Below are 11,057 nucleotides of genomic sequence, written 5' to 3'. Positions count from 1 at the left end.
ACCTGATCAAATAACTATTACACATTTTGGCAGCTGTGTGCTTATGGGTATACAAGTGTGTGTGTGTGTCCTGCTATGTGTACCTGTGCATTTGTCCTCGCCTCTTGTGCAATAAGAGTGTTTTTGCCAGGACAACTAGTAGGTTTATGTGAAACCACCCATTTTAAGCGTTTCGCTGTTGTGTAAGATAAGTTGTAGGAGATTCATACATGTAAGCCTTTGTTTACTTAGAAAGGCAGGGTGGAATTAAAAACTGCTTGCTTATGAGGTTTTGGTGTCTACCTTAAAGAAGACTTAACAGACAGCAATAATAATGTTAATATGTTGGTGTTTTAAATGCATTTACCTTTTTAAGGAAGTGACAACAACTGCTATTCAAGTTTTGACAAAGATTTGGGCTCATAAGTTGTGGAAATTGATGGATAAAGTCCCAGTCAGACATAAAGAACATTTAAGTCCTCAGATTACAGAAGCAGCCTGTTGTACTCATAAACAAGTTTTACTAGCTGAAATAAACTTTAAAGCTAAGTCCCTTCCAGTTTCTTCTATTTACTGTTGAGTTGTGTTGTCTTTTTGTTGTTTTTTCCCCCTGGCTGTCAAGGAATAACTTTTAGGCTATACTGTTGCTATTATAGAGTCTATTGATACCACTGAGTTTATAAAACATGGGCATACTTTATTGATCAGAATAACGAAGCTAATGCAGAAATGCCTTTCATCTGATTTCTGTCGGAAAGGCCGACAAATTGTTTAGCTGTGGTTGCAAAAACACTTCCAGTAAGATAGAAGCCTGTGGGAAAAGGGCTTTTTGTCTTAACCTCTGTAAACAACAGTTCTTTTTTGGAATCAAGATAGAAACAGTGGAAATGTGCACACATGTCAAGGCTTCAAAACCAGAGCAATCAATGGGTGGAGTCCATCTTATATACTGTCTATGATGGAGACACAGTTGTGGGAATTCCACCAAAAAGTCATTTTAATGGACCGTTGGCCTAAAAGAAGCTCTTTCCTTATAGCCTTCAGTGTTTTTCATGGCACTGGCAGGCTAAAAGACCAAACACACCTCAAACAAGACTTCAGCTTTGTCTTCAGGAGTCTTCGTAGGTGTCAGTTTGTCTTCAGGAGTGCCCAAAGCTTTAAAATGGTAAATGGGCTGCATTTGTATAGCGCTTTTCCCTAAGGACCCCTGTAGCTACATTGTAGCCACAGCCACCCTGGGGCGCACTGACAGAGGCGAGGCTGCTGGACACTGGCGCCACCGGGGCTAGTCATTTGTTTCGAATGTTATCATCCCATTGAATGCCTGTTATCAGTTGTCATCAGTCCCATTGATATGATGCCAGAGGTCGTCGTTAACCTCTTTGTTGGCTGGTTGGTGTATTATCACTCCATTGGTAGTGGCATGAATCACATTTACAGTGTTTAAGTGTTTGCTGAAAATATTCCACATTTAAAAGTAGTGGGTTTGGTAGTTGCATAATTTAAAACATGTGGTTGACTATCACTTTAATGACAATGTTTCTTGTAACTGATGGGACTTTATTTACATCTGCTTTGGTGAAAAAACTCAAAATATATATTGAGATAAACCTGTGGGTATGAATTATGAAAAGACAATGGTCAGACTAGATCTATTATCTTGTTCCAAAACCCATTACATCCCATTGCATATGTTTACAAGCATCCACAGCAGGTGGTCTGTGGAATCTAGATACTTTGTTTTTCAGTTATTACCTTTCTTCCTACTACTAGGTGCAATCTACAGTTTCCACGTTCTCAACAGCAAGTGCAGTTTCTGCAGTCTGATTTATAATTATAGAATTGCTGACAACTGATAACAGCCATTCAATGGGCTGATAACATTCAAAGTCACTGGGTTTGTCAGGTAAATTATAAACTGAAGTTGTTTTACCTCACTGTACTGATGCTGCCATTCTTTCAGGAAGCAATGTTTTTAGATTTAATTAATGCAATCTTTTTATGTTTGATTAAGTAGTTCATCTAAAACCCAAAAAGTTGATAATGATGCTAGAAGAAAAACTAAAAAAGAAATCACCAAAGTGAAATGAGTTTTACTCTCAGGTTAAAGATCAGAATATGTATTTTATATAGATTTAAAAGGTCGTCAGTTTAAATATTAATAAATGTTAATAGCCAATGACACTATTTTATTTAAGAATTTTATAGTGTAGTACATGCTATTGGTAGTGTTATTATTTGGCCTGTTTGTGCTGTTTGCCAACTTATATACTCGGTGGTTGCTTAGCAACATGATGGCTTCATAATATACTGTTCATAATTCAACTTTGGCAGTATGATTCATTGTAAAAATTTAAATTACACACATGCTTTCCCATGCTTTCACAAGGTACTGTATGCAGTTTTCATTTTTGATTCAGTTTTACTAATTCTTTTCACTAAGACCTCATTTAGTTTTAGTCATAAGTTAAGCATCCATCCATCCATTCGCTTCCTCTTATCCTTTTCAGGGTCGCGGGGGGCGCTGGAGCCTATCCCAGCTGTCATAATTCATAAGTTAAGCATGTAAAAAAAATTGTTTTAGTCTTGTTTAGTTGTCTTATTATCACTAGATTAAAGTAGATTAACTCTAAAGGTGATTCAGTGTAAAAGTTTGACATGTTTTTATTGGTGAGAGTTGCTGCACATAGTGCTTTAGGTGAGGTGGTAGAACAGGTCATCTACTGACTGGAAAGTTGGAGTTTCGCTTGGAGAGTAGAAAAGTGGTATATAAGAATCAGTCTGTATACAAAGCAACTTTGTTTTCCTTGATATTAAATGTGAAACATGTTTATATGTTTACTTTTTTTGGCTCCCAAGTGTTGAGATTATGTCACGTTTTTCCTGAGAAACCGAGCGCATGGGAGCTAAACCTTTACAATATATTCCTGAAGGTACTTCCAGGTGTAAAAAAATCAGACTGCTTCTGCAAACATTTGTGAATGCGTTGATCTCAGGAGCTCAGTGAATTCCAGCATGGAAACATGATGGGATGCCATCTCTGCAAGTCCAGTTGTAAAGTTTCCTTGCTACTAAATATTCCACAGTCCACTGTTAGTGGTATTATAACAAAGTGGAAGCAACTGGGAATGACAGCAACACAGTCGCGAAGTGATGGGCCACATAAAACCACAAAGTGGGGTGGCTGGATGATGAGAAATTTAAGATGCAGGGGTCACCAGTTTTCTGCAGAATCAGTCACTACAGACCTCCAAACTTCATGTAGCCTATTAGAAAATATTATAAACATTTCTAAAGCTGTGACATGTACTAAACCCTTCACAAATACCTCTAAGGCAAAGACAGAAGGTTACAGTGATCCCCAAACTCTTTGCCTTCTTGGGGCATTGAGTTTGGGATGGTCTCAGTGACTGGACATGAGACAAAGTCCATTATTATTGATCCAGATTCCATCCAGCAAGGCCACTGAGACACAGAAAACATACTTTTCTTCCTAGAGTCTGTAAACAAAAAAATAAAGTAGATTAAAAAATCTATAAGTAATTACGCATCCCTTTACAAAACATTCCACTTCTGTTCATTAAAGTTATCATTAGTATGATTTCAGATTCAGTTTTAATTACAACAGTAGTTATACACATTAAAAAAATTGTTCTCAGTTCTCAATCCATTATCCACATCTCCATTGAAGAAAAGCTATTAAAGCTATTCTATATTTAATCTATAAAACAGCATTAAACATACTATTAAAAAAATAAAACAGTTAATCAAAGTTAGGTCCATGATTTGTAGGGAAAAAAAAGAGTATAAGCAGCTTTGCCAATGTACACAACTACAGAGGATTTAAAAATCAAACAATCAATACGACCAAAGCACAGATTTTCAGCTTTAATTCAGGGAGTTTCAACAAAAATAATTTACTAACTTTTTAGGAATTATAGCCATCTTTACACCAAGTTCTCTATCTTCAGGGGAATAGGAGAAACCAACTAATAATTTTAATTCAGATTGTGTTTACTCTCTTGAAATACTCAGCTTAAGCAAGTAAACACACTCTGAGCAGAGCAACCTTTAGCTGCTGCTGTTTCGTTGGGGTTTTTCTGCATTCAGTTTTGTAGTTAATAAATAAAAATCGTGCTCTGTGGGTTTGACATGGTCACTAAGGAATAGAGGACATGCAGAAAGTATTCACAGCGTTTCAGTGCTCACATGACATTTTTTCATGTCACGGCTTTATTCTAATATGGATTAAATAAATTTTTCACTTCAAGATGTTACACACAATATCCAATAATGTGAAAAAGTTAGCTTAAAATTCTTGTAAACTTATTAAAAACTAAAAAAAAACTAAAATATAACATGTGCATAAGTATTCACAGCTTTTGCTAAATACTTTGTTAAAGCACCTTTGGTAGCAATTAAAGGCTCAAGTCTTTTTGAGTAAGATGCTTCAAGCTTCACACATCTATTTCTGGGCTGTTTCTGCAATTCTTCATTGTAGAACCTCCTAAGATTGGATGAGCTGTATGGATACACAGACATTTTCATATCTTTCTACAGATGTTCAATTCAAGTCTGGGCTCTGGCCGGGCAACTTAAGGACGTTCACGGCGTGGTCTCAAAGCCACTCCTTTGTTATCTTGGCAAGATGAACATTTGACCCAGTCCAAGCTCCAGAGCATTCTGGAGAAGGTTACCAGCAAGGATGTCTCTGTACATAGCTGAAGTCATCTTCCCTTCGACCCTGACCAGTCTCCCAGTTCCTGCCTCTGAATTTATTTATAATTGAATTTAACTGAATTCATTTCAATTTAATTCAGTTTTATTTATTTACATAGCACATAATCACAACAACAGTTGCCTCAAGGTGCTTTAATTGTAAGGTAAAGACCCTAAAGAAAATATAGAGAAAACTCCAACAATCAGGTAACCCCTTTGAGAAAGCACTTGGAGACAGTGGCAAGGAGAAGCTCTCTTTTAACAGGAAGAAACTTAAAGCAGAACCAGGCTAAAGTTTCACATTTTTCCCAACCTTACTTTTTATTCTAATAAATCACAACAGAGATAAGTTAAATAAAACCATGAACAAATACATTTATTTACTCCCAGGCCATGCACTTGGTTGTTTTCACGTAGCCTTAATGTAAAATTCTGTCCACATTAATTTAGTACTGATATAATATCAATATATTTTATGTTCTCCAGTTATATGATGTATGTATGGCAAAAATGAGCAAATCTTAACAGACATGGTGTTTATGCTTCCACTGATGTGAGTTTTACTGCTGCACTATTCATTTCAGTGTCACTTAACAGTTTACCACATGGTGCGTTCAGGTGGTAAACTGTAATGTCAGATACTAACTTGAGAAGAAGTTGTCTTTGACAACTAACATACATGTAATTGTGCATGTTGAATCGCCTCATCATACAATGCAGTTATATATTCTGTATGTTCAATGTCATGCAGGGCCTTAAACCCTTGATATATTCATCAGCTGACACAGATTCAACATTGCCATCTTGTTTGGAATTGTAAGTCGTGAACTCAAAGCCTTTGGAGGACAAATAGAACACACAAAATACCTGTCAAGTGTTATAACACAGGCAGGAGTAACCTTACCTCTGGTTTCTCAATCACCTTCTTTGCTTTGGAGAGCAGCCAGATGTCATTCACCCAAAATGGGTGTAGAGATGAACTCAAAACAAGTGTCACATGTTGAATTTGTGGGTACACAGATGGGAAGAAGGGGTTTTGGAAGTTTTCTGGCTTGAGGTTCACTCAAAGAAAGTGACATTTAAATAAAAGTTGCTAATAAAGTTGATGATTTCAGTTTTTCATATCGTCTCTGAACGTGGAGGTAGAAAGAAAGATGTTTGGAGAGCTTTCCTGTTTTTCAGAACTCAAGCATATTCTACATATTCACACATTAAGTTAATTTAAAAAGTTCATAATTTGTTTGATGACAGTCAAACCAATTAGGTCATCTTTATTTCGCTTTATAAGGAATCTTTGTGATGTTCCTTAAGTCGATCCTGAACAACAAGTGTGGATGTCGCTTTAATCTGCTGTGAGGAGGCTGAAACTGTGGTAAAGTAACACTCAAGAGATCCCAGCAGAGCTTTGCATTACAATGACTTTAAATTATAGGTTTTATTCATGTCACCTGTTAATCCTGTGGCAGAACTGTGTTTATAGAAACGTTAGATGCACAGCTGAAAGACTGGAAATATTTGGAAAAGGCTAGCCTGACTGATCAGGTACAGATTTGTTACCTTTGGACAGACCCAAACTAGAGTTTTTTATCTGTTTATAATCTCTTTTTTGGGGGAACTGAGTACAGCCATGTAGTGTACAGACATGAGAAAAGTTCTTGAAATGCTGAACTTTTTACAGCTCTAGCTTCAAAGTCTAACTTTTACCTTTAATATGTATGGTGAACTAAGCAACAATTACAATAATAAAAACATCTTTAGATGTTTCTTATCGTTTATATAAAAAGAATGGATTAAGATCATGTTCTCCTCTTTTTTTCAGTCTAATCTATACTAACAAGCAGGATCTCTATAACCTATTATCTTTTTTATTTGACTCTCTGCCATCAAACATACAAGCACAGGCCTTTATAAATACAAACCAAGTTTTTAGTAAGATGCAACTGAAATATAATAATGCAAAGTTTTGTTTTTTAAAATAATTAATAATGCAAGAAAATACGTTTAGTATGAACTGAGTGTATATGAGTCAAGTAAATGTTATTTGACCAGATTCCATTAAATGTAATCTTTTATCTTGTACTCATGTGATAAAATTGTGTGGAAAATTTACATGTAATCCTATTCAAGGTCAGCATTTTGGGCATAAATATTTTTTGAGTGTGGTGCGTCTGTGCAGGCTCTATCAGTTCTTAGGTTTCACATATCACGGCATAACCATCATCAGAAAATGATCTGGTCTTCACCAGGTTCTAAAATTATTTACGTGCCATTATGTATTTGCTGAGGTCTGGATTTTGACCAGACCATTGCAACACCTCAAATCTTTCTCTTTTAAGCCTTTCTGGTTGTAGATTTACAGGTGTGCTTGGAATCATTGTCCTGTTGCATAACTCAGTTTTAGCCAAACTTTACCAGACAGACAAATGACCCTGGATTTCTCTGGTATGCAGAGGAGTTCATAGTCACCTCAATAACTGAAACTGGCTAAAAAAAACAAGCCCAAATGGTCACTTCTCCGCCACCGTGCTTAACAGTTGTAGGTGTTTGTAATAATATTCCTATGTTTGTTACTTCCCAGACATGCTGCTGTACATTCTAACTCTGTACATTAAAAAAACAACCATATCAACTTTGGTGTGTTTGTCTAAAGGACATTTTTCCAGGAGTCTTGTCTTTGCAAACCTAAACCATGCTAACATGTTCTTTGATAGGAGAGGTTTTCTCCTTTAAAACAAGGCATACATGTTGAGTCTTTCACAGATTTTACTTCCACAAACTTTAATATTTAACATGCTTAACAATCCCTGTCTATAGTAGCTATTGCAATTTTTTTTTCATGTCATTAGAGGATTGTACAGTCTGACTGTGGGGGGAATTTAATGGAATATGACGTCCACTCCTGGCAAGACTCACAATTGTCTGGAATCTTTCTACCTGTAGAATATCAGACTTCAAAAATATAAAAATGTTTATCTGCCTTCTTAGATTGATAAACATTAACAATTACTTCTCCAAAGTCATTGATTTATTTGCTCCTTATCATCATGTTAAGAAAGACTTGAATGCTGCAAACCGGCAAACTGCCAAAATTTCTGCTTTTATAGAGTTTTTCACACCTGCTTATTATTAGTTAATCAACTGCATTTACAAGAAGCACCTGGCTGCTTCTTAATTCCAGTGGAAGCAGTAAGGGGTTATTTCTTCATTTTTATTTCGGTCTCATTTTCCCACACTGCTTCAGCAGTTTGGCTTAGTTTTTGTAAAATAACTATTAACATGTTGTGATTTATTATATGCTGTTCATCTGAGGTTGTATTTAACTCATTTTCAATTTAAAAAAACAGAAAGAAAAAGAAATTTCCCAAACTCTCACGTGAAAACAAAACAGAAAAAAAACTAAATAAAACTGTGTTCATTTAGCGTCACCGAAAAGAAAAAGGAAACAAAGATTTACAGGCCCCATAAAGGGAAATAAAACAATATTAAGTCCTCATCTGGAACTACAGATTAGAACATTTATCACAACCTGACTGGAGTTTTTTCCACATAAATGAGGTTATATAAAGCAGCAGAGCTATGTTGCTTCAGTAGAGCCAGCAGGGGTCTGTTTTGCTCAGTGAGTTGTTGACTGGTCTTCTGCTGGTTGAATGTACCAGCACAAAAACACCCGTGGGCGTGCATGCCTGTATGTGCTTTTTCTTTTTTTTTCTAGAAACCCATGGGGCACTTAAAGGTAGGTCATGTTTTTTTCTCCTTAGAAAAGCACAGAAACAGGACTGGAACCTTTCTCCACAGGTTAGAGAACAGTGGAAAAATTAATTTGTTGTTGTTTTTTTGTTTTCAGTGGGGGGTTTTTTTCCTTATAAAAGAAGAGAAAACATCCCTTTGCCAGTAAAACTCTTTCATACAAATTAACCAGAAAATGTTTTTGAAATACAGGAACAAATTCTCGAGATAGTTGTTTTGGATAGTTATTATTGATGCTTGAACATTAAACATGTATTTAATAAAGAAATTATGCTAAGTTTCAACTGATTGCAACTACTTACATATTTTCTTCTTAAAATCTTTATGCGAAAGAAACAACTATAATTGCTGAATTAATTTAGTAGAGGATCCGTATATATCTGAGAAACAATAAATTAAAATAGCTAAGCAAACCTGTGTTTCACTGTGGGTTGTTTAAGCAAACTTATTATTTCTCTGTTTTTGTTTTTGTTTTGACTGAATTAAAGATAGTTCAAAGGAAGATTGATTGATTGATTGATTGATTGATTGATTGATTGATTGATTGATTGATTGATTGATTGATTCCATTACATTCATTATACACATGATCTTATTAATTACTTTGTGATTCTAAAACGTTCTACAAAAACAATTTGTAACCAATGATACTACAGTTTAAAGACTAACCTACCAATGTTATGTATGCAACAAGTGATATACACATTTTAATTATTCTCTACACAGATTCCATTATAGTAAGATACACAATTCTAATGTAGACATCTCAGCAAAAGAATGTAAACTTTTAGTACTCTAATCATATTTCAGTGATATGCCTTATAATACATTTAGTTACAAATAAAAATTCAGTTGAGGACATCTTTGTAATTATGGATATAATATGGCTATATTTATATTTTCATGGCATAGAGGTGCACGTCATTTTAGGCTGTGAGATGACTAATTTTGATAGATATGTTATACATAAGAAACAAGGTATGGAGAAATAATCTATCAGAAAGCATCTATCAGTGAAAAGATGTTACTGGTTGCACTGTGGGGAATGCAGGATCCGGCATACACATAAAAGGTCATTATATTAGGTACACCTTACTAGTAGCAGGTTGCATCACTTTTACCTTCAGAACTGCCTTAATTGTTCATTACACAGATTCAAAAAGGTGCTGGAGAGATTCCTCTGAGAATTTGATATTTACATGACATTACGTGGCTGACTGTATTTGCCTTAACCAGAGTTGGGTATGTTACTCAAGAAAAGTAATGTATTACACATTACTCATTAGTTTTCTTAAAAGTAATGCAGTACGTTATGAATTACTCACCAGAATAAGTAATTGTTTACACTATTTGTTACATTACTTTCTTGTTACTCTGTAAAATGTCCTGAATTGTACTGTAACATAATTACCAGCTAATAATATAAATCTTAGACTACAGTCTCACATACCAAGACAAATCCTTATACTAATGAGGATATAAATACGATTCTTCTTTTAGTGTTTACATATGAACACAAAGCCAACAACAAAAAGCAAAGACAAAAACTAGCTCAAACATACTTCAAAGCGATCACCAGGGCTGGACTGGTAATCTGACATACCGGGCATTTTTCAGGCCAGTGAACTTTTGGGCTGATGGACTGGCAGTACAAGCACTGACAGAAGCCCATTCGTTCATTTTCATTACTGACGCTGGATTGTCCAATCAAATCTCTTAATGTGAACAGCCCCTCCCCTTCTGTCGCTGTGGGCTCAGGCTTGTAGAAAAGGTTTAGTGTGGAAGAAGGGGCGTGAAGGTGGAGCTGGAAAGCTGCGAAAAACAATAAAAAGATGATAAAAATAAATTCTGGAAATTAACAAATTTCGTGAATTCAAATTCAAATTCAAATTTTATTTGTCACACACACACAACCATACACAGTATGACATGGGGGTGAAATGCTTGTAGCTGTACAATGCCCGACCATTAAATGACAGAAGAAAAGTTTTACAATATTTACAATTTACAGTTTACTACAAAAAATTTACAAATTAACTTAGGAATTTACAGTAAAGAATGTGCAAATAGCAGAAGAGATTATAAAGATAAGGATTATAAATTATAGGAATTATAGGATTATAGGAAATGTGTGGTGGTGCGTGTGGTGACGTGTGTGAGAGTCCAGTCTTATAGTGACGTGTTTGGGAGAGTCCAGTCCTACACCTGGTTCAGGCCCCGAATAGCCTGGGGGAAGAAGCTCCTCCTCATTCTCTCTGTTTTGGCCTTAAGGGAGCGGAAGCGCTTCCCAGACCTCAACAGTGAGAAGAGTCCATTGTTGGGATGGGAGAGGTCCATCATAATCTTCCTAGCTTTGGACTTGCACCGCTTGGTGTAGATGGACAGCAGGTCAGGGAGCTCTGATTGAATGATGCGTTCTGCCGAGCGCACCACCCTTTGCAGATCTCGTCTGAATTGTACAAAAACCACATTTTCTGTGTCAAATTAACCAACATGTTAAGTGTTGAGGCTGCTGCACCGCGAACAGCAGTATCATCAACAACTAGGCCTCACGGTAGCAGGAGGCTGGTGCTGGTAGCAAGAGCTGTGGAGAAAAGCAGCAGGAGGGACCA

Source organism: Mchenga conophoros, linkage group LG5, assembly GCF_057382185.1.
Source record: "Mchenga conophoros isolate Kocher_MC1m ecotype Shallow Benthic linkage group LG5, M_conophoros_male_GT1.1, whole genome shotgun sequence".
NCBI classification, from domain to species: domain Eukaryota; kingdom Metazoa; phylum Chordata; class Actinopteri; order Cichliformes; family Cichlidae; genus Mchenga; species Mchenga conophoros.
The sequence above is the reverse complement of the archived record's forward strand: the minus strand, read 5'-3'. Positions refer to the sequence as shown.